General features: G+C 40.5%; 7 non-coding genes across 7 annotated transcripts; all 7 read right to left on the reverse strand.

The window, feature by feature from the left end:
* Window positions 1-9,129: 9,129 nt before the first annotated feature.
* Window positions 9,130-9,202, reverse strand: trnaw-cca (transfer RNA tryptophan (anticodon CCA)). The gene has a single exon. It is a non-coding gene; the product is annotated as a tRNA-Trp (tRNA).
* A 5,826-nt stretch (window positions 9,203-15,028) lies between these two features.
* On the reverse strand, window positions 15,029-15,101 carry trnar-ccu (transfer RNA arginine (anticodon CCU)). Its single transcript has one exon. It is a non-coding gene; the product is annotated as a tRNA-Arg (tRNA).
* A 612-nt stretch (window positions 15,102-15,713) lies between these two features.
* On the reverse strand, window positions 15,714-15,786 carry trnar-ccu (transfer RNA arginine (anticodon CCU)). The gene has a single exon. It is a non-coding gene; the product is annotated as a tRNA-Arg (tRNA).
* An 889-nt stretch (window positions 15,787-16,675) lies between these two features.
* On the reverse strand, window positions 16,676-16,748 carry trnar-ccu (transfer RNA arginine (anticodon CCU)). Its single transcript has one exon. It is a non-coding gene; the product is annotated as a tRNA-Arg (tRNA).
* Window positions 16,749-18,196: 1,448 nt separating this feature from the next.
* trnar-ccu (transfer RNA arginine (anticodon CCU)) lies at window positions 18,197-18,269 on the reverse strand. The gene has a single exon. It is a non-coding gene; the product is annotated as a tRNA-Arg (tRNA).
* A 612-nt stretch (window positions 18,270-18,881) lies between these two features.
* On the reverse strand, window positions 18,882-18,954 carry trnar-ccu (transfer RNA arginine (anticodon CCU)). The gene has a single exon. It is a non-coding gene; the product is annotated as a tRNA-Arg (tRNA).
* A 2,245-nt stretch (window positions 18,955-21,199) lies between these two features.
* Window positions 21,200-21,272, reverse strand: trnar-ccu (transfer RNA arginine (anticodon CCU)). Its single transcript has one exon. It is a non-coding gene; the product is annotated as a tRNA-Arg (tRNA).
* Window positions 21,273-24,453: the final 3,181 nt, after the last annotated feature.

The following is a 24,453-nucleotide window of genomic DNA, read 5'->3' on the forward strand; positions in this document are numbered from 1 at the left end:
AATTCCTGGCTTAGGAGGCCAGTGCCTTATCCATTAGGCCACTGGGGCACTGTCTACCTTCCACAACCAGTACGAACTGGTTATGGGCCCAGCATGCATCCGCTGCACGACTCTGCTTTCAGCCACTTCAGCAAAGACTAAACCTCACAATCCATGGCTTAGGAGGCCAGTGTCTAATCAATATGACCAATACGAACTGATGGAAGAGGTAAAAAAAAAAAGTATAATGGCACCTACACATGGAATGAAACTACGCATTTAAAAAAAATATTTGTTCGAACTTAAATGCTATAAAAAGCTGGTTAGCAGAAAATGTTTTCGATCCATCAACCTCTGCGTTATGAACCCAGCACACATACGCTGCACAACTCTGCTTTCAGCCACTTCAGCAAAGACTAAACCTCACAATCCATGGCTTAGGAGGCCAGTGTCTTAGGCCACTGGGGATCTTTGTAATCAATATGACCAATACGAACTGATGGAAGAGGCAAAAAAAAATGTATAATGGCACCTACACATGGAATGAAACTACGCATTTAAAAAAAATATTTGTTTGCACTTAAATGCTATAAAAAGCTGGTTAGCAGAAAATGTTTTCGATCCATCAACCTCTGGGTTATGAACCCAGCACGCATCCGCTGCACAACTCTGCTTTCAGCCACTTCAGCAAAGACTAAAACCTCACAATCCATGGCTTAGGAGGCCAGTGTCTAATCAATATGACCAATACGAACTGATGGAAGAGGTACAAAAAAAAAGTATAATGGCACCTACACATGGAATGAAACTACGCATTTAAAAAAAATATTTGTTCGAATTGAAATGCTATAAAAAGCTGGTTAGCAGAAAATGTTTTCGATCCATCGACCTTTGGGTTATGGACACAGCATGCTTCTGCTGGGCCACAATGTTTCCAACCACCCCAGATGGGACTTGAACCCACAATTCCTGGCTTTGGAGGCCAGTGCCTTATCCATTAGGACACTGGGGCACGGTCTACCTTTCACAACCAGTACGAACTGGTTATGGGCCCAGCATGCATCCGCTGCACAACTCTGCTATCAGCCACTTCAGCAAAGACTAAACCTCATAATCCATGGCTTAGGAGGCCAGTGTCTTAGGCCACTGGGGATATTTGTAATCAATATGACAAATACGAACTGATGGAAGAGGTAAAAAAAATTTTATAATGGCACTTACACATGGAATGAAACTACGCATTTTTTACAAATATTTGTTTGCACTTAAATGCTATAAAAAGCTGGTTAGCAGAAAATGTTTTCGATCCATCAACCTCTGGGTTATGAACCCAGCACGCATCCGCTGCACAACTCTGCTTTCAGCCACTTCAGCAAAGACTAAAACCTCACAATCCATGGCTTAGGAGGCCAGTGTCTAATCAATATGACCAATACGAACTGATGGAAGAGGTACAAAAAAAAAGTATAATGGCACCTACACATGGAATGAAACTACGCATTTAAAAAAAATATTTGTTCGAACTGAAATGCTATAAAAAGCTGGTTAGCAGAAAATGTTTTCGATCCATCGACCTTTGGGTTATGGACACAGCATGCTTCTGCTGGGCCACAATGTTTCCAACCACCCCAGATGGGACTTGAACCCACAATTCCTGGCTTTGGAGGCCAGTGCCTTATCCATTAGGACACTGGGGCACGGTCTACCTTTCACAACCAGTACGAACTGGTTATGGGCCCAGCATGCATCCGCTGCACAACTCTGCTTTCAGCCACTTCAGCAAAGACTAAACCTCACAATCCATGGCTTAGGAGGCCAGTGTCTAATCAATATGACCAATACGAACTGATGGAAGAGGTAAAAAAAAAAAGTATAATGGCACCTACACATGGAATGAAACTACGCATTTAAAAAAAATATTTGTTCGAACTTAAATGCAATAAAAAGCTGGTTAGCAGAAAATGTTTTCGATCCATCAACCTCTGGGTTATGAACCCAGCACACATCCGCTGCACAACTCTGCTTTCAGCCACTTCAGCAAAGACTAAACCTCACAATCCATGGCTTAGGAGGCCAGTGTCTTAGGCCACTGGGGATCTTTGTAAACAATATGACCAATACGAACTGATGGAAGAGGTAAAAAAAAATGTATAAAGGCACTTACACATGGAATGAAACTACGCATTTTTTAAAAATATTTGTTTGCACTTAAATGCTATAAAAAGCTGGTTAGCAGAAAATGTTTTCGATCCATCAACCTCTGGGTTATGGGCCCAGCACGCTGCACAACTCTGCTATCAGCCACTTCAGCAAAGACTAAACCTCACAATCCATGGCTTAGGAGGCCAGTGTCTTAGGCCACTGGGGATATTTGTAATCAATATGACCAATACGAACTGATGGAAGAGGTAAAAAAAAAATGTATAATGGCACTTACACATGGAATGAAACTACGCATTTAAAAAAAATATTTGTTCGCACTTAAATGCTATAAAAAGCTGGTTAGCCAAAAATGTTTTCGATCCATCAACCTCTGGGTTATGAACCCAGCACACATCCGCTGCACAACTCTGCTTTCAGCCACTTCAGCAAAGACTAAACCTCACAATCCATGGCTTAGGAGGCCAGTGTCTTAGGCCACTGGGGATCTTTGTAATCAATATGACCAATACGAACTGATGGAAGAGGTAAAAAAAAATGTATAATGGCACTTACACATGGAATGAAACTACGCATTTTTTAAAAATATTTGTTTGCACTTAAATGCTATAAAAAGCTGGTTAGCAGAAAAGGTTTTCGATCCATCAACCTCTGGGTTATGAACCCAGCACGCATCCGCTGCACAACTCTGCTTTCAGCCACTTCAGCAAAGACTGAACCTCATAATCCATGGCTTAGGAGGCCAGTGTCTTAGGCCACTGGGGATATTTGTAATCAATATGACAAATACGAACTGATGGAAGAGGTAAAAAAAAATGTATAATGGCACTTACACATGGAATGAAACTACGCATTTTTTACAAATATTTGTTTGCACTTAAATGCTATAAAAAGCTGGTTAGCAGAAAATGTTTTCGATCCATCAACCTCTGGGTTATGAACCCAGCACGCATCCGCTGCACAACTCTGCTTTCAGCCACTTCAGCAAAGACTAAAACCTCACAATCCATGGCTTAGGAGGCCAGTGTCTAATCAATATGACCAATACGAACTGATGGAAGAGGTAAAAAAAAAAAGTATAATGGCACCTACACATGGAATGAAACTACGCATTTAAAAAAAATATTTGTTCGAACTTAAATGCTTTATAAAAAGCTGGTTAGCAGAAAATGTTTTCGATCCATCAACCTCTGGGTTATGAACCCAGCACACATCCGCTGCACAATTCTGCTTTCAGCCACTTCAGCAAAGACTAAACCTCATAATCCATGGCTTAGGAGGCCAGTGTCTTAGGCCACTGGGGATCTTTGTAATCAATATGACCAATACGAACTGATGGAAGAGGTAAAAAAAAATGTATAATGGCACTTACACATGGAATGAAACTACGCATTTTTTTTAAATATTTGTTTGCACTTAAATGCTATAAAAAGCTGGTTAGCAGAAAATGTTTTCGATCCATCAACCTCTGGGTTATGGGCCCAGCACGCATCCGCTGCACAACTCTGCTATCAGCCACTTCAGCAAAGACTAAACCTCACAATCCATGGCTTAGGAGGCCAGTGTCTTAGGCCACTGGGGATATTTGTAATCAATATGACCAATACGAACTGATGGAAGAGGTAAAAAAAAAATGTATAATGGCCCTTACACATGGAATGAAACTACGCATTTAAAAAAAATATTTGTTCGCACTTAAATGCTATAAAAAGCTGGTTAGCCGAAAATGTTTTCGATCCATCAACCTCTGGGTTATGGGCCCAGCACGCATCCGCTGCACAACTCTGCTATCAGCCACTTCAGCAAAGACTAAACCTCACAATCCATGGCTTAGGAGGCCAGTGTCTTAGGCCACTGGGGATATTTGTAATCAATATGACCAATACGAACTGATGGAAGAGGTAAAAAAAAAATGTATAATGGCACTTACACATGGAATGAAACTACGCATTTAAAAAAAATATTTGTTCGCACTTAAATGCTATAAAAAGCTGGTTAGCCAAAAATGTTTTCGATCCATCGACCTCTGGGTTATGAACCCAGCACACATCCGCTGCACAACTCTGCTTTCAGCCACTTCAGCAAAGACTAAACCTCACAATCCATGGCTTAGGAGGCCAGTGTCTTAGGCCACTGGGGATCTTTGTAATCAATATGACCAATACGAACTGATGGAAGAGGTAAAAAAAAATGTATAATGGCACTTACACATGGAATGAAACTACGCATTTTTTACAAATATTTGTTTGCACTTAAATGCTATAAAAAGCTGGTTAGCAGAAAATGTTTTCGATCCATCAACCTCTGGGTTATGAACCCAGCACGCATCCGCTGCACAACTCTGCTTTCAGCCACTTCAGCAAAGACTAAAACCTCACAATCCATGGCTTAGGAGGCCAGTGTCTAATCAATATGACCAATACGAACTGATGGAAGAGGTAAAAAAAAATAAGTATAATGGCACCTACACATGGAATGAAACTACGCATTTAAAAAAAATATTTGTTCGAACTTAAATGCTATAAAAAGCTGGTTAGCAGAAAATGTTTTCGATCCATCAACCTCTGGGTTATGAACCCAGCACACATCCGCTGCACAATTCTGCCTTCAGCCACTTCAGCAAAGACTAAACCTCATAATCCATGGCTTAGGAGGCCAGTGTCTTAGGCCACTGGGGATCTTTGTAATCAATATGACCAATACGAACTGATGGAAGAGGTAAAAAAAAGTGTATAATGGCACTTACACATGGAATGAAACTACGCATTTTTTTTAAATATTTGTTTGCACTTAAATGCTATAAAAAGCTGGTTAGCAGAAAATGTTTTCGATCCATCAACCTCTGGGTTATGGGCCCAGCACGCATCCGCTGCACAACTCTGCTATCAGCCACTTCAGCAAAGACTAAACCTCACAATCCATGGCTTAGGAGGCCAGTGTCTTAGGCCACTGGGGATATTTGTAATCAATATGACCAATACGAACTGATGGAAGAGGTAAAAAAAAAATGTATAATGGCACTTACACATGGAATGAAACTACGCATTTAAAAAAAATATTTGTTCGAACTTAAATGCTATAAAAAGCTGGTTAGCAGAAAATGTTTTCGATCCATCAACCTCTGGGTTATGAACCCAGCACGCATCCGCTGCACAACTCTGCTTTCAGCCACTTCAGCAAAGACTAAAACCTCACAATCCATGGCTTAGGAGGCCAGTGTCTACTCAATATGACCAATACGAACTGATGGAAGAGGTACAAAAAAAAGTATAATGGCACCTACACATGGAATGAAACTACGCATTTAAAAAAAATATTTGTTCGAACTGAAATGCTATAAAAAGCTGGTTAGCAGAAAATGTTTTCGATCCATCAACCTCTGGGTTATGAACCCAGCACGCATCCGCTGCACAACTCTGCTTTTAGCCACTTCAGCAAAGACTAAACCTCACAACCCATGGCTTAGGAGGCCAGTGTCTTAGGCCACTGGGGATCTTTGTAATCAATATGACCAATACGAACTGATGGAAGAGGTAAAAAAAAATGTATAATGGCACTTACACATGGAATGAAACTACGCATTTTTTAAAAATATTTGTTTGCACTTAAATGCTATAAAAAGCTGGTTAGCAGAAAATGTTTTCGATCCATCAACCTCTGGGTTATGGGCCCAGCACGCATCCGCTGCACAACTCTGCTATCAGCCACTTCAGCAAAGACTAAACCTCACAATCCATGGCTTAGGAGGCCAGTGTCTTAGGCCACTGGGGATATTTGTAATCAATATGACCAATACGAACTGATGGAAGAGGTAAAAAAAAAATGTATAATGGCACTTACACATGGAATGAAACTACGCATTTAAAAAAAATATTTGTTCGCACTTAAATGCTATAAAAAGCTGGTTAGCCGAAAATGTTTTCGATCCATCAACCTCTGGGTTATGGGCCCAGCACGCATCCGCTGCACAACTCTGCTATCAGCCACTTCAGCAAAGACTAAACCTCACAATCCATGGCTTAGGAGGCCAGTGTCTTAGGCCACTGGGGATATTTGTAATCAATATGACCAATACGAACTGATGGAAGAGGTAAAAAAAAAATGTATAATGGCACTTACACATGGAATGAAACTACGCATTTAAAAAAAATATTTGTTCGCACTTAAATGCTATAAAAAGCTGGTTAGCCAAAAATGTTTTCGATCCATCGACCTCTGGGTTATGAACCCAGCACACATCCGCTGCACAACTCTGCTTTCAGCCACTTCAGCAAAGACTAAACCTCACAATCCATGGCTTAGGAGGCCAGTGTCTTAGGCCACTGGGGATCTTTGTAATCAATATGACCAATACGAACTGATGGAAGAGGTAAAAAAAAAATGTATAATGGCACTTACACATGGAATGAAACTACGCATTTTTTACAAATATTTGTTTGCACTTAAATGCTATAAAAAGCTGGTTAGCAGAAAATGTTTTCGATCCATCAACCTCTGGGTTATGAACCCAGCACGCATCCGCTGCACAACTCTGCTTTCAGCCACTTCAGCAAAGACTAAAACCTCACAATCCATGGCTTAGGAGGCCAGTGTCTAATCAATATGACCAATACGAACTGATGGAAGAGGTAAAAAAAAATAAGTATAATGGCACCTACACATGGAATGAAACTACGCATTTAAAAAAAATATTTGTTCGAACTTAAATGCTATAAAAAGCTGGTTAGCAGAAAATGTTTTAGATCCATCAACCTCTGGGTTATGAACCCAGCACACATCCGCTGCACAATTCTGCTTTCAGCCACTTCAGCAAAGACTAAACCTCATAATCCATGGCTTAGGAGGCCAGTGTCTTAGGCCACTGGGGATCTTTGTAATCAATATGACCAATACGAACTGATGGAAGAGGTAAAAAAAAATGTATAATGGCACTTACACATGGAATGAAACTACGCATTTTTTTAAAATATTTGTTTGCACTTAAATGCTATAAAAAGCTGGTTAGCAGAAAATGTTTTCGATCCATCAACCTCTGGGTTATGGGCCCAGCACGCATCCGCTGCACAACTCTGCTATCAGCCACTTCAGCAAAGACTAAACCTCACAATCCATGGCTTAGGAGGCCAGTGTCTTAGGCCACTGGGGATATTTGTAATCAATATGACCAATACGAACTGATGGAAGAGGTAAAAAAAAAATGTATAATGGCACTTACACATGGAATGAAACTACGCATTTAAAAAAAATATTTGTTCGAACTTAAATGCTATAAAAAGCTGGTTAGCAGAAAATGTTTTCGATCCATCAACCTCTGGGTTATGAACCCAGCACGCATCCGCTGCACAACTCTGCTTTCAGCCACTTCAGCAAAGACTAAAACCTCACAATCCATGGCTTAGGAGGCCAGTGTCTAATCAATATGACCAATACGAACTGATGGAAGAGGTACAAAAAAAAAGTATAATGGCACCTACACATGGAATGAAACTACGCATTTAAAAAAAATATTTGTTCGAACTGAAATGCTATAAAAAGCTGGTTAGCAGAAAATGTTTTCGATCCATCAACCTCTGGGTTATGAACCCAGCACGCATCCGCTGCACAACTCTGCTTTTAGCCACTTCAGCAAAGACTAAACCTCACAATCCATGGCTTAGGAGGCCAGTGTCTTAGGCCACTGGGGATCTTTGTAATCAATATGACCAATACGAACTGATGGAAGAGGTAAAAAAAAATGTATAATGGCACTTACACATGGAATGAAACTACGCATTTTTAAAAAATATTTGTTTGCACTTAAATGCTATAAAAAGCTGGTTAGCAGAAAATGTTTTCGATCCATCAACCTCTGGGTTATGGGCCCAGCACGCATCCGCTGCACAACTCTGCTATCAGCCACTTCAGCAAAGACTAAACCTCACAATCCATGGCTTAGGAGGCCAGTGTCTTAGGCCACTGGGGATATTTGTAATCAATATGACCAATACGAACTGATGGAAGAGGTAAAAAAAAAATGTATAATGGCACTTACACATGGAATGAAACTACGCATTTAAAAAAAATATTTGTTCGAACTTAAATGCTATAAAAAGCTGGTTAGCAGAAAATGTTTTCGATCCATCAACCTCTGGGTTATGAACCCAGCACGCATCCGCTGCACAACTCTGCTTTCAGCCACTTCAGCAAAGACTAAAACCTCACAATCCATGGCTTAGGAGGCCAGTGTCTAATCAATATGACCAATACGAACTGATGGAAGAGGTACAAAAAAAAGTATAATGGCACCTACACATGGAATGAAACTACGCATTTAAAAAAAATATTTGTTCGAACTGAAATGCTATAAAAAGCTGGTTAGCAGAAAATGTTTTCGATCCATCAACCTCTGGGTTATGAACCCAGCACGCATCCGCTGCACAACTCTGCTTTTAGCCACTTCAGCAAAGACTAAACCTCACAATCCATGGCTTAGGAGGCCAGTGTCTTAGGCCACTGGGGATCTTTGTAATCAATATGACCAATACGAACTGATGGAAGAGGTCAAAAAAAATGTATAATGGCACTTACACATGGAATGAAACTACGCATTTTTAAAAAATATTTGTTTGCACTTAAATGCTATAAAAAGCTGGTTAGCAGAAAATGTTTTCGATCCATCAACCTCTGGGTTATGGGCCCAGCACGCATCCGCTGCACAACTCTGCTATCAGCCACTTCAGCAAAGACTAAACCTCACAATCCATGGCTTAGGAGGCCAGTGTCTTAGGCCACTGGGGATATTTGTAATCAATATGACCAATACGAACTGATGGAAGAGGTAAAAAAAAAATGTATAATGGCACTTACACATGGAATGAAACTACGCATTTAAAAAAAATATTTGTTCGCACTTAAATACTATAAAAAGCTGGTTAGCCAAAAATGTTTTCGATCCATCGACCTTTGGGTTATGGACACAGCATGCTTCTGCTGGGCCACAATGTTTCCAACCACCCCAGATGGGACTTGAACCCACAATTCCTGGCTTTGGAGGCCAGTGCCTTATCCATTAGGCCACTGGGGCACTGTCTACCTTTCACAACCAGTACGAACTGGTTATGGGCCCAGCATGCATCCGCTGCACAACTCTGCTTTCAGCCACTTCAGCAAAGACTAAACCTCACAATCCATGGCTTAGGAGGCCAGTGTCTAATCAATATGACCAATACGAACTGATGGAAGAGGTAAAAAAAAAAATGTATAATGGCACCTACACATGGAATGAAACTACGCATTTAAAAAAAATATTTGTTCGAACTTAAATGCAATAAAAAGCTGGTTAGCAGAAAATGTTTTCGATCCATCAACCTCTGGGTTATGAACCCAGCACACATCCGCTGCACAACTCTGCTTTCAGCCACTTCAGCAAAGACTAAACCTCACAATCCATGGCTTAGGAGGCCAGTGTCTTAGGCCACTGGGGATCTTTGTAAACAATATGACCAATACGAACTGATGGAAGAGGTAAAAAAAAATGTATAATGGCACTTACACATGGAATGAAACTACGCATTTTTTAAAAATATTTGTTTGCACTTAAATGCTATAAAAAGCTGGTTAGCAGAAAATGTTTTCGATCCATCAACCTCTGGGTTATGGGCCCAGCACGCATCCGCTGCACAACTCTGCTATCAGCCACTTCAGCAAAGACTAAACCTCACAATCCATGGCTTAGGAGGCCAGTGTCTTAGGCCACTGGGGATATTTGTAATCAATATGACCAATACGAACTGATGGAAGAGGTAAAAAAAAAAATTATAATGGCACTTACACATGGAATGAAACTACGCATTTAAAAAAAATATTTGTTCGCACTTAAATGCTATAAAAAGCTGGTTAGCCAAAAATGTTTTCGATCCATCGACCTCTGGGTTATGAACCCAGCACACATCCGCTGCACAACTCTGCTTTCAGCCACTTCAGCAAAGACTAAACCTCACAATCCATGGCTTAGGAGGCCAGTGTCTTAGGCCACTGGGGATCTTTGTAATCAATATGACCAATACGAACTGATGGAAGAGGTAAAAAAAAATGTATAATGGCACTTACACATGGAATGAAACTACGCATTTTTTTAAAATATTTGTTTGCACTTAAATGCTATAAAAAGCTGGTTAGCAGAAAATGTTTTCGATCCATCAACCTCTGGGTTATGAACCCAGCACGCATCCGCTGCACAACTCTGCTTTCAGCCACTTCAGCAAAGACTAAACCTCATAATCCATGGCTTAGGAGGCCAGTGTCTTAGGCCACTGGGGATATTTGTAATCAATATGACCAATACGAACTGATGGAAGAGGTAAAAAAAAATGTATAATGGCACTTACACATGGAATGAAACTACGCATTTTTTACAAATATTTGTTTGCACTTAAATGCTATAAAAAGCTGGTTAGCAGAAAATGTTTTCGATCCATCAACCTCTGGGTTATGAACCCAGCACGCATCCGCTGCACAACTCTGCTTTCAGCCACTTCAGCAAAGACTAAAACCTCACAATCCATGGCTTAGGAGGCCAGTGTCTAATCAATATGACCAATACGAACTGATGGAAGAGGTAAAAAAAAATAAGTATAATGGCACCTACACATGGAATGAAACTACGCATTTAAAAAAAATATTTGTTCGAACTTAAATGCTATAAAAAGCTGGTTAGCAGAAAATGTTTTCGATCCATCAACCTCTGGGTTATGAACCCAGCACACATCCGCTGCACAATTCTGCTTTCAGCCACTTCAGCAAAGACTAAACCTCATAATCCATGGCTTAGGAGACCAGTGTCTTAGGCCACTGGGGATATTTGTAATCAATATGACCAATACGAACTGATGGAAGAGGTAAAAAAAAAATGTATAATGGCACTTACACATGGAATGAAACTACGCATTTAAAAAAAATATTTGTTCGCACTTAAATGCTATAAAAAGCTGGTTAGCCGAAAATGTTTTCAATCCATCAACCTCTGGGTTATGAACCCAGCACACATCCGCTGCACATCTCTGCTTTCAGCCACTTCAGCAAAGACTAAACCTCACAATCCATGGCTTAGGAGGCCAGTGTCTTAGGCCACTGGGGATCTTTGTAATCAATATGACCAATACGAACTGATGGAAGAGGTAAAAAAAAATGTATAATGGCACTTACACATGGAATGAAACTACGCATTTTTTAAAAATATTTGTTTGCACTTAAATGCTATAAAAAGCTGGTTAGCAGAAAATGTTTTCGATCCATCAACCTCTGGGTTATGAACCCAGCACGCATCCGCTGCACAACTCTGCTTTCAGCCACTTCAGCAAAGACTAAACCTCATAATCCATGGCTTAGGAGGCCAGTGTCTTAGGCCACTGGGGATATTTGTAATCAATATGACCAATACGAACTGATGGAAGAGGTAAAAAAAAATGTATAATGGCACTTACACATGGAATGAAACTACGCATTTTTTACAAATATTTGTTTGCACTTAAATGCTATAAAAAGCTGGTTAGCAGAAAATGTTTTCGATCCATCAACCTCTGGGTTATGAACCCAGCACGCATCCGCTGCACAACTCTGCTTTCAGCCACTTCAGCAAAGACTAAAACCTCACAATCCATGGCTTAGGAGGCCAGTGTCTAATCAATATGACCAATACGAACTGATGGAAGAGGTAAAAAAAAAATGTATAATGGCACCTACACATGGAATGAAACTACGCATTTAAAAAAAATATTTGTTCGAACTTAAATGCTATAAAAAGCTGGTTAGCAGAAAATGTTTTCGATCCATCAACCTCTGGGTTATGAACCCAGCACACATCCGCTGCACAACTCTGCTTTCAGCCACTTCAGCAAAGACTAAACCTCATAATCCATGGCTTAGGAGGCCAGTGTCTTAGGCCACTGGGGATATTTGTAATCAATATGACCAATACGAACTGATGGAAGAGGTAAAAAAAAATGTATAATGGCACTTACACATGGAATGAAACTACGCATTTTTTACAAATATTTGTTTGCACTTAAATGCTATAAAAAGCTGGTTAGCAGAAAATGTTTTCGATCCATCAACCTCTGGGTTATGAACCCAGCACGCATCCGCTGCACAACTCTGCTTTCAGCCACTTCAGCAAAGACTAAAACCTCACAATCCATGGCTTAGGAGGCCAGTGTCTAATCAATATGACCAATACGAACTGATGGAAGAGGTAAAAAAAAAATGTATAATGGCACCTACACATGGAATGAAACTACGCATTTAAAAAAAATATTTGTTCGAACTTAAATGCTATAAAAAGCTGGTTAGCAGAAAATGTTTTCGATCCATCAACCTCTGGGTTATGAACCCAGCACACATCCGCTGCACAACTCTGCTTTCAGCCACTTCAGCAAAGACTAAACCTCATAATCCATGGCTTAGGAGGCCAGTGTCTTAGGCCACTGGGGATCTTTGTAATCAATATGACCAATACGAACTGATGGAAGAGGTAAAAAAAAATGTATAATGGCACTTACACATGGAATGAAACTACGCATTTTTTTAAAATATTTGTTTGCACTTAAATGCTATAACAAGCTGGTTAGCAGAAAATGTTTTCGATCCATCAACCTCTGGGTTATGGGCCCAGCACGCATCCGCTGCACAACTCTGCTATCAGCCACTTCAGCAAAGACTAAACCTCACAATCCATGGCTTAGGAGGCCAGTGTCTTAGGCCACTGGGGATATTTGTAATCAATATGACCAATACGAACTGATGTAAGAGGTAAAAAAAAAATGTATAATGGCACTTACACATGGAATGAAACTACGCATTTTAAAAAAATATTTGTTCGCACTTAAATGCTATAAAAAGCTGGTTAGCCAAAAATGTTTTCGATCCATCGACCTCTGGGTTATGAACCCAGCACACATCCGCTGCACAACTCTGCTTTCAGCCACTTCAGCAAAGACTAAACCTCACAATCCATGGCTTAGGAGGCCAGTGTCTTAGGCCACTGGGGATATTTGTAATCAATATGACCAATACGAACTGATGGAAGAGGTAAAAAAAAAATGTATAATGGCACTTACACATGGAATGAAACTACGCATTTAAAAAAAATATTTGTTCGCACTTAAATGCTATAAAAAGCTGGTTAGCCAAAAATGTTTTCGATCCATCGACCTCTGGGTTATGAACCCAGCACACATCCGCTGCACAACTCTGCTTTCAGCCACTTCAGCAAAGACTAAACCTCACAATCCATAGCTTAGGAGGCCAGTGTCTTAGGCCACTGGGGATCTTTGTAATCAATATGACCAATACGAACTGATGGAAGAGGTAAAAAAAAATGTATAATGGCACTTACACATGGAATGAAACTACGCATTTTTTTAAAATATTTGTTTGCACTTAAATGCTATAAAAAGCTGGTTAGCAGAAAATGTTTTCGATCCATCAACCTCTGGGTTATGAACCCAGCACGCATCCGCTGCACAACTCTGCTTTCAGCCACTTCAGCAAAGACTAAACCTCATAATCCATGGCTTAGGAGGCCAGTGTCTTAGGCCACTGGGGATATTTGTAATCAATATGACCAATACGAACTGATGGAAGAGGTAAAAAAAAAATGTATAATGGCACTTACACATGGAATGAAACTACGCATTTAAAAAAAATATTTGTTCGCACTTAAATGCTATAAAAAGCTGGTTAGCCGAAAATGTTTTCGATCCATCAACCTCTGGGTTATGGGCCCAGCACGCATCCGCTGCACAACTCTGCTATCAGCCACTTCAGCAAAGACTAAACCTCACAATCCATGGCTTAGGAGGCCAGTGTCTTAGGCCACTGGGGATCTTTGTAATCAATATGACCAATACGAACTGATGGAAGAGGTAAAAAAAAATGTATAATGGCACTTACACATGGAATGAAACTACGCATTTTTTACAAATATTTGTTTGCACTTAAATGCTATAAAAAGCTGGTTAGCAGAAAATGTTTTCGATCCATCAACCTCTGGGTTATGAACCCAGCACGCATCCGCTGCACAACTCTGCTTTCAGCCACTTCAGCAAAGACTAAAACCTCACAATCCATGGCTTAGGAGGCCAGTGTCTAATCAATATGACCAATACGAACTGATGGATGAGGTAAAAAAAAATAAGTATAATGGCACCTACACATGGAATGAAACTACGCATTTAAAAAAAATATTTGTTCGAACTTAAATGCTATAAAAAGCTGGTTAGCAGAAAATGTTTTCGATCCATCAACCTCTGGGTTATGAACCCAGCACACATCCGCTGCACAATTCTGCTTTCAGCCACTTCAGCAAAGACTAAACCTAATAATCCATGGCTTAGGAGGCCAGTGTCTTAGGCCACTGGGGATCTTTGTAATCAATATGACCAATACGAACTGATGGAAGAGGTAAAAAAAAATGTATAATGGCACTTACACATGGAATGAAACTACGCATTTTTTTTAAATATTTGTTTGCACTTAAATGCTATAAAAAGCTGGTTAGCAGAAAATGTTTTAGATCCATCAACCTCTGGGTTATGGGCCCAGCACGCATCCGCTGCACAACTCTGCTATCAGCCACTTCAGCAAAGACTAAACCTCACAATCCATGGCTTAGGAGGCCAGTGTCTTAGGCCACTGGGGATATTTGTAATCAATATGACCAATACGAACTGATGGAAGAGGTAAAAAAAAAATGTATAATGGCACTTACACATGGAATGAAACTACGCATTTAAAAAAAATATTTGTTCGCACTTAAATGCTATAAAAAGCTGGTTAGCCAAAAATGTTTTCGATCCATCGACCTTTGGGTTATGGACACAGCACGCTTCTGCTGGGCCACAATGTTTCCAACCACCCCAGATGGGACTTGAACCCACAATTCCTGGCTTAGGAGGCCAGTGCCTTATCCATTAGGCCACTGGGGCACTGTCTACCTTTCACAACCAGTACGAACTGGTTATGGGCCCAGCATGCATCCGCTGCACAACTCTGCTTTCAGCCACTTCAGCAAAGACTAAACCTCACAATCCATGGCTTAGGAGGCCAGTGTCTAATCAATATGACCAATACGAACTGATGGAAGAGGTAAAAAAAAAAAGTATAATGGCACCTACACATGGAATGAAACTACGCATTTAAAAAAAATATTTGTTCGAACTTAAATGCTATAAAAAGCTGGTTAGCAGAAAATGTTTTCGATCCATCAACCTCTGGGTTATGAACCCAGCACACATCCGCTGCACAACTCTGCTTTCATTCACTTCAGCAAAGACTAAACCTCACAATCCATGGCTTAGGAGGCCAGTGTCTTAGGCCACTGGGGATCTTTGTAATCAATATGACCAATACGAACTGATGGAAGAGGTAAAAAAAAAACGTATAATGGCACTTACACATGGAATGAAACTACGCATTTAAAAAAAATATTTGTTCGCACTTAAATGCTATAAAAAGCTGGTTAGCCAAAAATGTTTTCGATCCATCGACCTTTGGGTTATGGACACAGCACGCTTCTGCTGGGCCACAATGTTTCCAACCACCCCAGATGGGACTTGAACCCACAATTCCTGGCTTAGGAGGCCAGTGCCTTATCCATTAGGCCACTGGGGCACTGTCTACCTTTCACAACCAGTACGAACTGGTTATGGGCCCAGCATGCATCCGCTGCACAACTCTGCTTTCAGCCACTTCAGCAAAGACTAAACCTCACAATCCATGGCTTAGGAGGCCAGTGTCTAATCAATATGACCAATACGAACTGATGGAAGAGGTAAAAAAAAAAGTATTATGGCACCTACACATGGAATGAAACTACGCATTTAAAAAAAATATTTGTTCGAACTTAAATGCTATAAAAAGCTGGTTAGCAGAAAATGTTTTCGATCCATCAACCTCTGGGTTATGAACCCAGCACACATCCGCTGCACAACTCTGCTTTCAGCCACTTCAGCAAAGACTAAACCTCATAATCCATGGCTTAGGAGGCCAGTGTCTTAGGCCACTGGGGATCTTTGTAATCAATATGACCAATACGAACTGATGGAAGAGGTAAAAAAAAATGTATAATGGCACTTACACATGGAATGAAACTACGCATTTTTTTTAAATATTTGTTTGCACTTAAATGCTATAAAAAGCTGGTTAGCAGAAAATGTTTTCGATCCATCAACCTCTGGGTTATGGGCCCAGCACGCATCCGCTGCACAACTCTGCTATCAGCCACTTCAGCAAAGACTAAACCTCACAATCCATGGCTTAGGAGGCCAGTGTCTTAGGCCACTGGGGATATTTGTAATCAATATGACCAATACGAACTGATGGAAGAGGTAAAAAAAAAATGTATAATGGCACTTACACATGGAATGAAACTACGCATTTAAAAAAAATATTTGTTCGCACTTAAATGCTATAAAAAGCTGGTTAGCCAAAAATGTTTTCGATCCATCGACCTTTGGGTTATGGACACAGCACGCCTCTGCTGGGCCACAATGTTTCCAACCACCCCAGATGGGACTTGAACCCACAATTCCTGGCTTAGGAGGCCAGTGCCTTATCCATTAGGCCACTGGGGCACTGTCTACCTTTCACAACCAGTACGAACTGGTTATGGGCCCAGCATGCATCCGCTGCACAACTCTGCTTTCAGCCACTTCAGCAAAGACTAAACCTCATAATCCATGGCTTAGGAGGCCAGTGTCTTAGGCCACTGGGGATATTTGTAATCAATATGACCAATACGAACTGATGGAAGAGGTAAAAAAAAATGTATAATGGCACTTACACATGGAATGAAACTACGCATTTTTTACAAATATTTGTTTGCACTTAAATGCTATAAAAAGCTGGTTAGCAGAAAATGTTTTCGATCCATCAACCTCTGGGTTATGAACCCAGCACGCATCCGCTGCACAACTCTGCTTTCAGCCACTTCAGCAAAGACTAAAACCTCACAATCCATGGCTTAGGAGGCCAGTGTCTAATCAATATGACCAATACGAACTGATGGAAGAGGTAAAAAAAAAATGTATAATGGCACCTACACATGGAATGAAACTACGCATTTAAAAAAAATATTTGTTCGAACTTAAATGCTATAAAAAGCTGGTTAGCAGAAAATGTTTTCGATCCATCAACCTCTGGGTTATGAACCCAGCACACATCCGCTGCACAACTCTGCTTTCAGCCACTTCAGCAAAGACTAAACCTCATAATCCATGGCTTAGGAGCCCAGTGTCTTAGGCCACTGGGGATCTTTGTAATCAATATGACCAATACGAACTGAAGAAAGAGGTAAAAAAAAATGTATGATGGCACTTACACATGGAATGAAACTACGCATTTTTTTAAAATATTTGTTTGCACTTAAATGCTATAAAAAGCTGGTTAGCAGAAAATGTTTTCGATCCATCAACCTCTGGGTTATGGGCCCAGCACGCATCCGCTGCACAACTCTGCTATCAGCCACTTCAGCAAAGACTAAACCTCACAATCCATGGCTTAGGAGGCCAGTGTCTTAGGCCACTGGGGATATTTGTAATCAATATGACCAATACGAACTGATGGAAGAGGTAAAACAAAAATGTATAATGGCACTTACACATGGAATGAAACTACGCATTTAAAAAAAATATTTGTTCGCACTTAAATGCTATAAAAAGCTGGTTAGCCAAAAATGTTTTCGATCCATCGACCTCTGGGTTATGGGCCCAGCACACATCCGCTGCACAACTCTGCTTTCAGCCACTTCAGCAAAGACTAAACCTCACAATCCATGGCTTAGGAGGCCAGTGTCTTAGGCCACTGGGGATATTTGTAATCAATATGACCAATACGAACTGATGGAAGAGGTAAAAAAAAAATGTATAATGGCACTTACACATGGAATGAAACTACGCATTTAAAAAAAATATTTGTTCGCACTTAAATGCTATAAAAAGCTGGTTAGCCGAAAATGTTTTCGATCCATCAACCTTTGGGTTATGGACACAGCACGCTTCTGTTGGGCCACAATGTTTCCAACCACCCCAGATGGGACTTGAACCCACAATTCCTGGCTTAGGAGGCCAGTGCCTTATCCATTAGGCCACTGGGGCACTGTCTACCATTCACAACCAGTACAAACTAGTTATGGGCCCAGCATGCATTCGCTGCACAACTCTGCTTTCAGCCACTTCAGCAAAGACTAAACCTCACAATCCATGGCTTAGGAGGCCAGTGTCTAATCAATATGACCAATACGAACTGATGGAAGAGGTAAAAAAAAAAAGTATAATGGCACCTACACATGGAATGAAACTACGCATTTAAAAAAAATATTTGTTCGCACTTAAATGCTATAAAAAGCTGGTTAGCCAAAAATGTTTTCGATCCGTCGACCTCTGGGTTATGGGCCCAGCACACATCCGCTGCACAACTCTGCTTTCAGCCACTTCAGCAAAGACTAAACCTCACAATCCATGGCTTAGGAGGCCAGTGTCTTAGGCCACTGGGGATATTTGTAATCAATATGACCAATACGAACTGATGGAAGAGGTAAAAAAAAAATGTATAATGGCACTTACACATGGAATGAAACTACGCATTTAAAAAAAATATTTGTTCGCACTTAAATGCTATAAAAAGCTGGTTAGCCGAAAATGTTTTCGATCCATCAACCTTTGGGTTATGGACACAGCACGCTTCTGTTGGGCCACAATGTTTCCAACCACCCCAGATGGGACTTGAACCCACAATTCCTGGCTTAGGAGGCCAGTGCCTTATCCATTAGGCCACTGGGGCACTGTCTACCATTCACAACCAGTACAAACTAGTTATGGGCCCAGCATGCATTCGCTGCACAACTCTGCTTTCAGCCACTTCAGCAAAGACTAAACCTCACAATCCATGGCTTAGGAGGCCAGTGTCTAATCAATATGACCAATACGAACTGATGGAAGAGGTAAAAAAAAAAAGTATAATGGCACCTACACATGGAATGAAACTACGCATTTAAAAAAAATATTTGTTCGAACTTAAATGCTATAAAAAGCTGGTTAGCAGAAAATGTTTTCGATCCATCAACCTCTGGGTTATGAACCCAGCACGCATCCGCTGCACAACTCTGCTTTCAGCCACTTCAGCAAAGACTAAACCTCACAATCCATGGCTTAGGAGGCCAGTGTCTTAGGCCACTGGGGATCTTTGTAATCAATATGACCAATACGAACTGATGGAAGAGGTAAAAAAAAATGTATAATGGCACTTACACATGGAATGAAACTACGCATTTAAAAAAAATATTTGTTCGCACTTAAATGCTATAAAAAGCTGGTTAGCCAAAAATGTTTTCGATCCATCGACCTCTGGGTTATGAACCCAGCACACATCCGCTGCACAATTCTGCTTTCAGCCACTTCAGCAAAGACTAAACCTAATAATCCATGGCTTAGGAGGCCAGTGTCTTAGGCCACTGGGGATCTTTGTAATCAATATGACCAATACAAACTGATGGAAGAGGTAAAAAAAAATGTATAATGGCACTTACACATGGAATGAAACTACGCATTTTTTTAAAATATTTGTTTGCACTTAAATGCTATAAAAAGCTGGTTAGCAGAAAATGTTTTCGATCCATCAACCTCTGGGTTATGAACCCAGCACACATCCGCTGCACAACTCTGCTTTCAGCCACTTCAGCAAAGACTAAACCTCACAATCCATGGCTTAGGAGGCCAGTGTCTTAGGCCACTGGGGATCTTTGTAATCAATATGACCAATACGAACTGATGGAAGAGGTAAAAAAAAAATGTATAATGGCACTTACACATGGAATGAAACTACGCATTTTTTAAAAATATTTGTTTGCACTTAAATGCTATAAAAAGCTGGTTAGCAGAAAATGTTTTCGATCCATCAACCTCTGGGTTATGAACCCAGCACGCATCCGCTGCACAACTCTGCTTTCAGCCACTTCAGCAAAGACTAAAACCTCACAATCCATGGCTTAGGAGGCCAGTGTCTAATCAATATGACCAATACGAACTGATGGAAGAGGTAAAAAAAAATAAGTATAATGGCACCTACACATGGAATGAAACTACGCATTTAAAAAAAATATTTGTTCGAACTTAAATGCTATAAAAAGCTGGTTAGCAGAAAATGTTTTCGATCCATCAACCTCTGGGTTATGAACCCAGCACGCATCCGCTGCACAACTCTGCTTTCAGCCACTTCAGCAAAGACTAAAACCTCACAATCCATGGCTTAGGAGGCCAGTGTCTAATCAATATGACCAATACGAACTGATGGAAGAGGTAAAAAAAAATAAGTATAATGGCACCTACACATGGAATGAAACTACGCATTTAAAAAAAATATTTGTTCGAACTTAAATGCTATAAAAAGCTGGTTAGCAGAAAATGTTTTCGATCCATCAACCTCTGGGTTATGAACCCAGCACACATCCGCTGCACAATTCTGCTTTCAGCCACTTCAGCAAAGACTAAACCTAATAATCCATGGCTTAGGAGGCCAGTGTCTTAGGCCACTGGGGATCTTTGTAATCAATATGACCAATACGAACTGATGGAAGAGGTAAAAAAAAATGTATAATGGCACTTACACATGGAATGAAACTACGCATTTTTTTAAAACATTTGTTTGCACTTAAATGCTATAAAAAGCTGGTTAGCAGAAAATGTTTTCGATCCATCAACCTCTGGGTTATGGGCCCAGCACGCATCCGCTGCACAACTCTGCTATCAGCCACTTCAGCAAAGACTAAACCTCACAATCCATGGCTTAGGAGGCCAGTGTCTTAGGCCACTGGGGATATTTGTAATCAATATGACCAATACGAACTGATGGAAGAGGTAAAAAAAAAATGTATAATGGCACTTACACATGGAATGAAACTACGCATTTAAAAAAAATATTTGTTCGCACTTAAATGCTATAAAAAGCTGGTTAGCCGAAAATGTTTTCGATCCATCAACCTTTGGGTTATGGACACAGCACGCTTCTGCTGGGCCACACTGTTTCCAACCACCCCAGATGGGACTTGAACCCACAATTCCTGGCTTAGGAGGCCAGTGCCTTATCCATTAGGCCACTGGGGCACTGTCTACCATTCACAACCAGTACGAACTAGTTATGGGCCCAGCATGCATTCGCTGCACAACTCTGCTTTCAGCCACTTCAGCAAAGACTAAACCTCACAATCCATGGCTTAGGAGGCCAGTGTCTAATCAATATGACCAATACGAACTGATGGAAGAGGTAAAAAAAAAAAGTATAATGGCACCTACACATGGAATGAAACTACGCATTTAAAAAAAATATTTGTTTGAACTTAAATGCTATAAAAAGCTGGTTAGCAGAAAATGTTTTCGATCCATCAACCTCTGGGTTATGAACCCAGCACGCATCCGCTGCACAACTCTGCTTTCAGCCACTTCAGCAAAGACTAAACCTCACAATCCATGGCTTAGGAGGCCAGTGTCTTAGGCCACTGGGGATCTTTGTAATCAATATGACCAATACGAACTGATGGAAGAGGTAAAAAAAAATGTATAATGGCACTTACACATGGAATGAAACTACGCATTTTTTAAAAATATTTGTTTGCACTTAAATGCTATAAAAAGCTGGTTAGCAGAAAATGTTTTCGATCCATCAACCTCTGGGTTATGGGCCCAGCACGCATCCGCTGCACAACTCTGCTATCAGCCACTTCAGCAAAGACTAAACCTCACAATCCATGGCTTAGGAGGCCAGTGTCTTAGGCCACTGGGGATATTTGTAATCAATATGACCAATACGAACTGATGGAAGAGGTAAAAAAAAAATGTATAATGGCACTTACACATGGAATGAAACTACGCATTTAAAAAAAATATTTGTTCGCACTTAAATGCTATAAAAAGCTGGTTAGCCAAAAATGTTTTCGATCCATCGACCTCTGGGTTATGAACCCAGCACACATCCGCTGCACAACTCTGCTTTCAGCCACTTCAGCAAAGACTAAACCTCACAATCCATGGCTTAGGAGGCCAGTGTCTTAGGCCACTGGGGATCTTTGTAATCAATATGACCAATACGAACTGATGGAAGAGGTAAAAAAAAATGTATAATGGCACTTACACATGGAATGAAACTACGCATTTTTTTAAAATATTTGTTTGCACTTAAATGCTATAAAAAGCTGGTTAGCAGAAAATGTTTTCGATCCATCAACCTCTGGGTTATGAACCCAGCACGCATCCGCTGCACAACTCTGCTTTCAGCCACTTCAGCAAAGACTAAACCTCATAATCCATGGCTTAGGAGGCCAGTGTCTTAGGCCACTGGGGATATTTGTAATCAATATGACCAATACGAACTGATGGAAGAGGTAAAAAAAAATGTATAATGGCACTTACACATGGAATGAAACTACGCATTTTTTACAAATATTTGTTTGCACTTAAATGCTATAAAAAGCTGGTTAGCAGAAAATGTTTTCGATCCATCAACCTCTGGGTTATGAACCCAGCACGCATCCGCTGCACAACTCTGCTTTCAGCCACTTCAGCAAAGACTAAAACCTCACAATCCATGGCTTAGGAGGCCAGTGTCTAATCAATATGACCAATACGAACTGATGGAAGAGGTAAAAAAAAAAAGTATAATGGCACCTACACATGGAATGAAACTACGCATTTAAAAAAAATATTTGTTCGAACTTAAATGCTATAAAAAGCTGGTTAGCAGAAAATGTTTTCGATCCATCAACCTCTGGGTTATGAACCCAGCACACATCCGCTGCACAACTCTGCTTTCAGCCACTTCAGCAAAGACTAAACCTCATAATCCATGGCTTAGGAGGCCAGTGTCTTAGGCCACTGGGGATCTTTGTAATCAATGTGACCAATACGAACTGATGGAAGAGGTAAAAAAAAATGTATAATGGCACTTACACATGGAATGAAACTACGCATTTTTTAAAAATATTTGTTTGCACTTAAATGCTATAAAAAGCTGGTTAGCAGAAAATGTTTTCGATCCATCAACCTCTGGGTTATGGGCCCAGCACGCATCCGCTGCACAACTCTGCTATCAGCCACTTCAGCAAAGACTAAACCTCACAATCCATGGCTTAGGAGGCCAGTGTCTTAGGCCACTGGGGATATTTGTAATCAATATGACCAATACGAAGTGATGGAAGAGGTAAAAAAAAAATGTATAATGGCACTTACACATGGAATGAAACTACGCATTTAAAAAAAATATTTGTTCGCACTTAAATGCTATAAAAAGCTGGTTAGCCAAAAATGTTTTCGATCCATCGACCTCTGGGTTATGAACCCAGCACACATCCGCTGCACAACTCTGCTTTCAGCCACTTCAGCAAAGACTAAACCTCACAATCCATGGCTTAGGAGGCCAGTGTCTTAGGCCACTGGGGATCTTTGTAATCAATATGACCAATACGAACTGATGGAAGAGGTAAAAAAAAATGTATAATGGCACTTACACATGGAATGAAACTACGCATTTTTTTAAAATATTTGTTTGCACTTAAATGCTATAAAAAGCTGGTTAGCAGAAAATGTTTTCGATCCATCAACCTCTGGGTTATGAACCCAGCACGCATCCGCTGCACAACTCTGCTTTCAGCCACTTCAGCAAAGACTAAACCTCATAATCCATGGCTTAGGAGGCCAGTGTCTTAGGCCACTGGGGATATTTGTAATCAATATGACCAATACGAACTGATGGAAGAGGTAAAAAAAAATGTATAATGGCACTTACACATGGAATGAAACTACGCATTTTTTACAAATATTTGTTTGCACTTAAATGCTATAAAAAGCTGGTTAGCAGAAAATGTTTTCGATCCATCAACCTCTGGGTTATGAACCCAGCACGCATCCGCTGCACAACTCTGCTTTCAGCCACTTCAGCAAAGACTAAAACCTCACAATCCATGGCTTAGGAGGCCAGTGTCTAATCAATATGACCAATACGAACTGATGGAAGAGGTAAAAAAAAAAAGTATAATGGCACCTACACATGGAATGAAACTACGCATTTAAAAAAAATATTTGTTCGAACTTAAATGCTATAAAAAGCTGGTTAGCAGAAAATGTTTTCGATCCATCAACCTCTGGGTTATGAACCCAGCACACATCCGCTGCACAACTCTGCTTTCAGCCACTTCAGCAAAGACTAAACCTCATAATCCATGGCTTAGGAGGCCAGTGTCTTAGGCCACTGGGGATCTTTGTAATCAACATGACCAATACGAACTGATGGAAG

The sequence above is a fragment of the Oncorhynchus clarkii genome, chromosome 7 (genome assembly GCF_045791955.1).
Source record: "Oncorhynchus clarkii lewisi isolate Uvic-CL-2024 chromosome 7, UVic_Ocla_1.0, whole genome shotgun sequence".
Taxonomy (NCBI): Eukaryota; Metazoa; Chordata; class Actinopteri; order Salmoniformes; family Salmonidae; genus Oncorhynchus; species Oncorhynchus clarkii.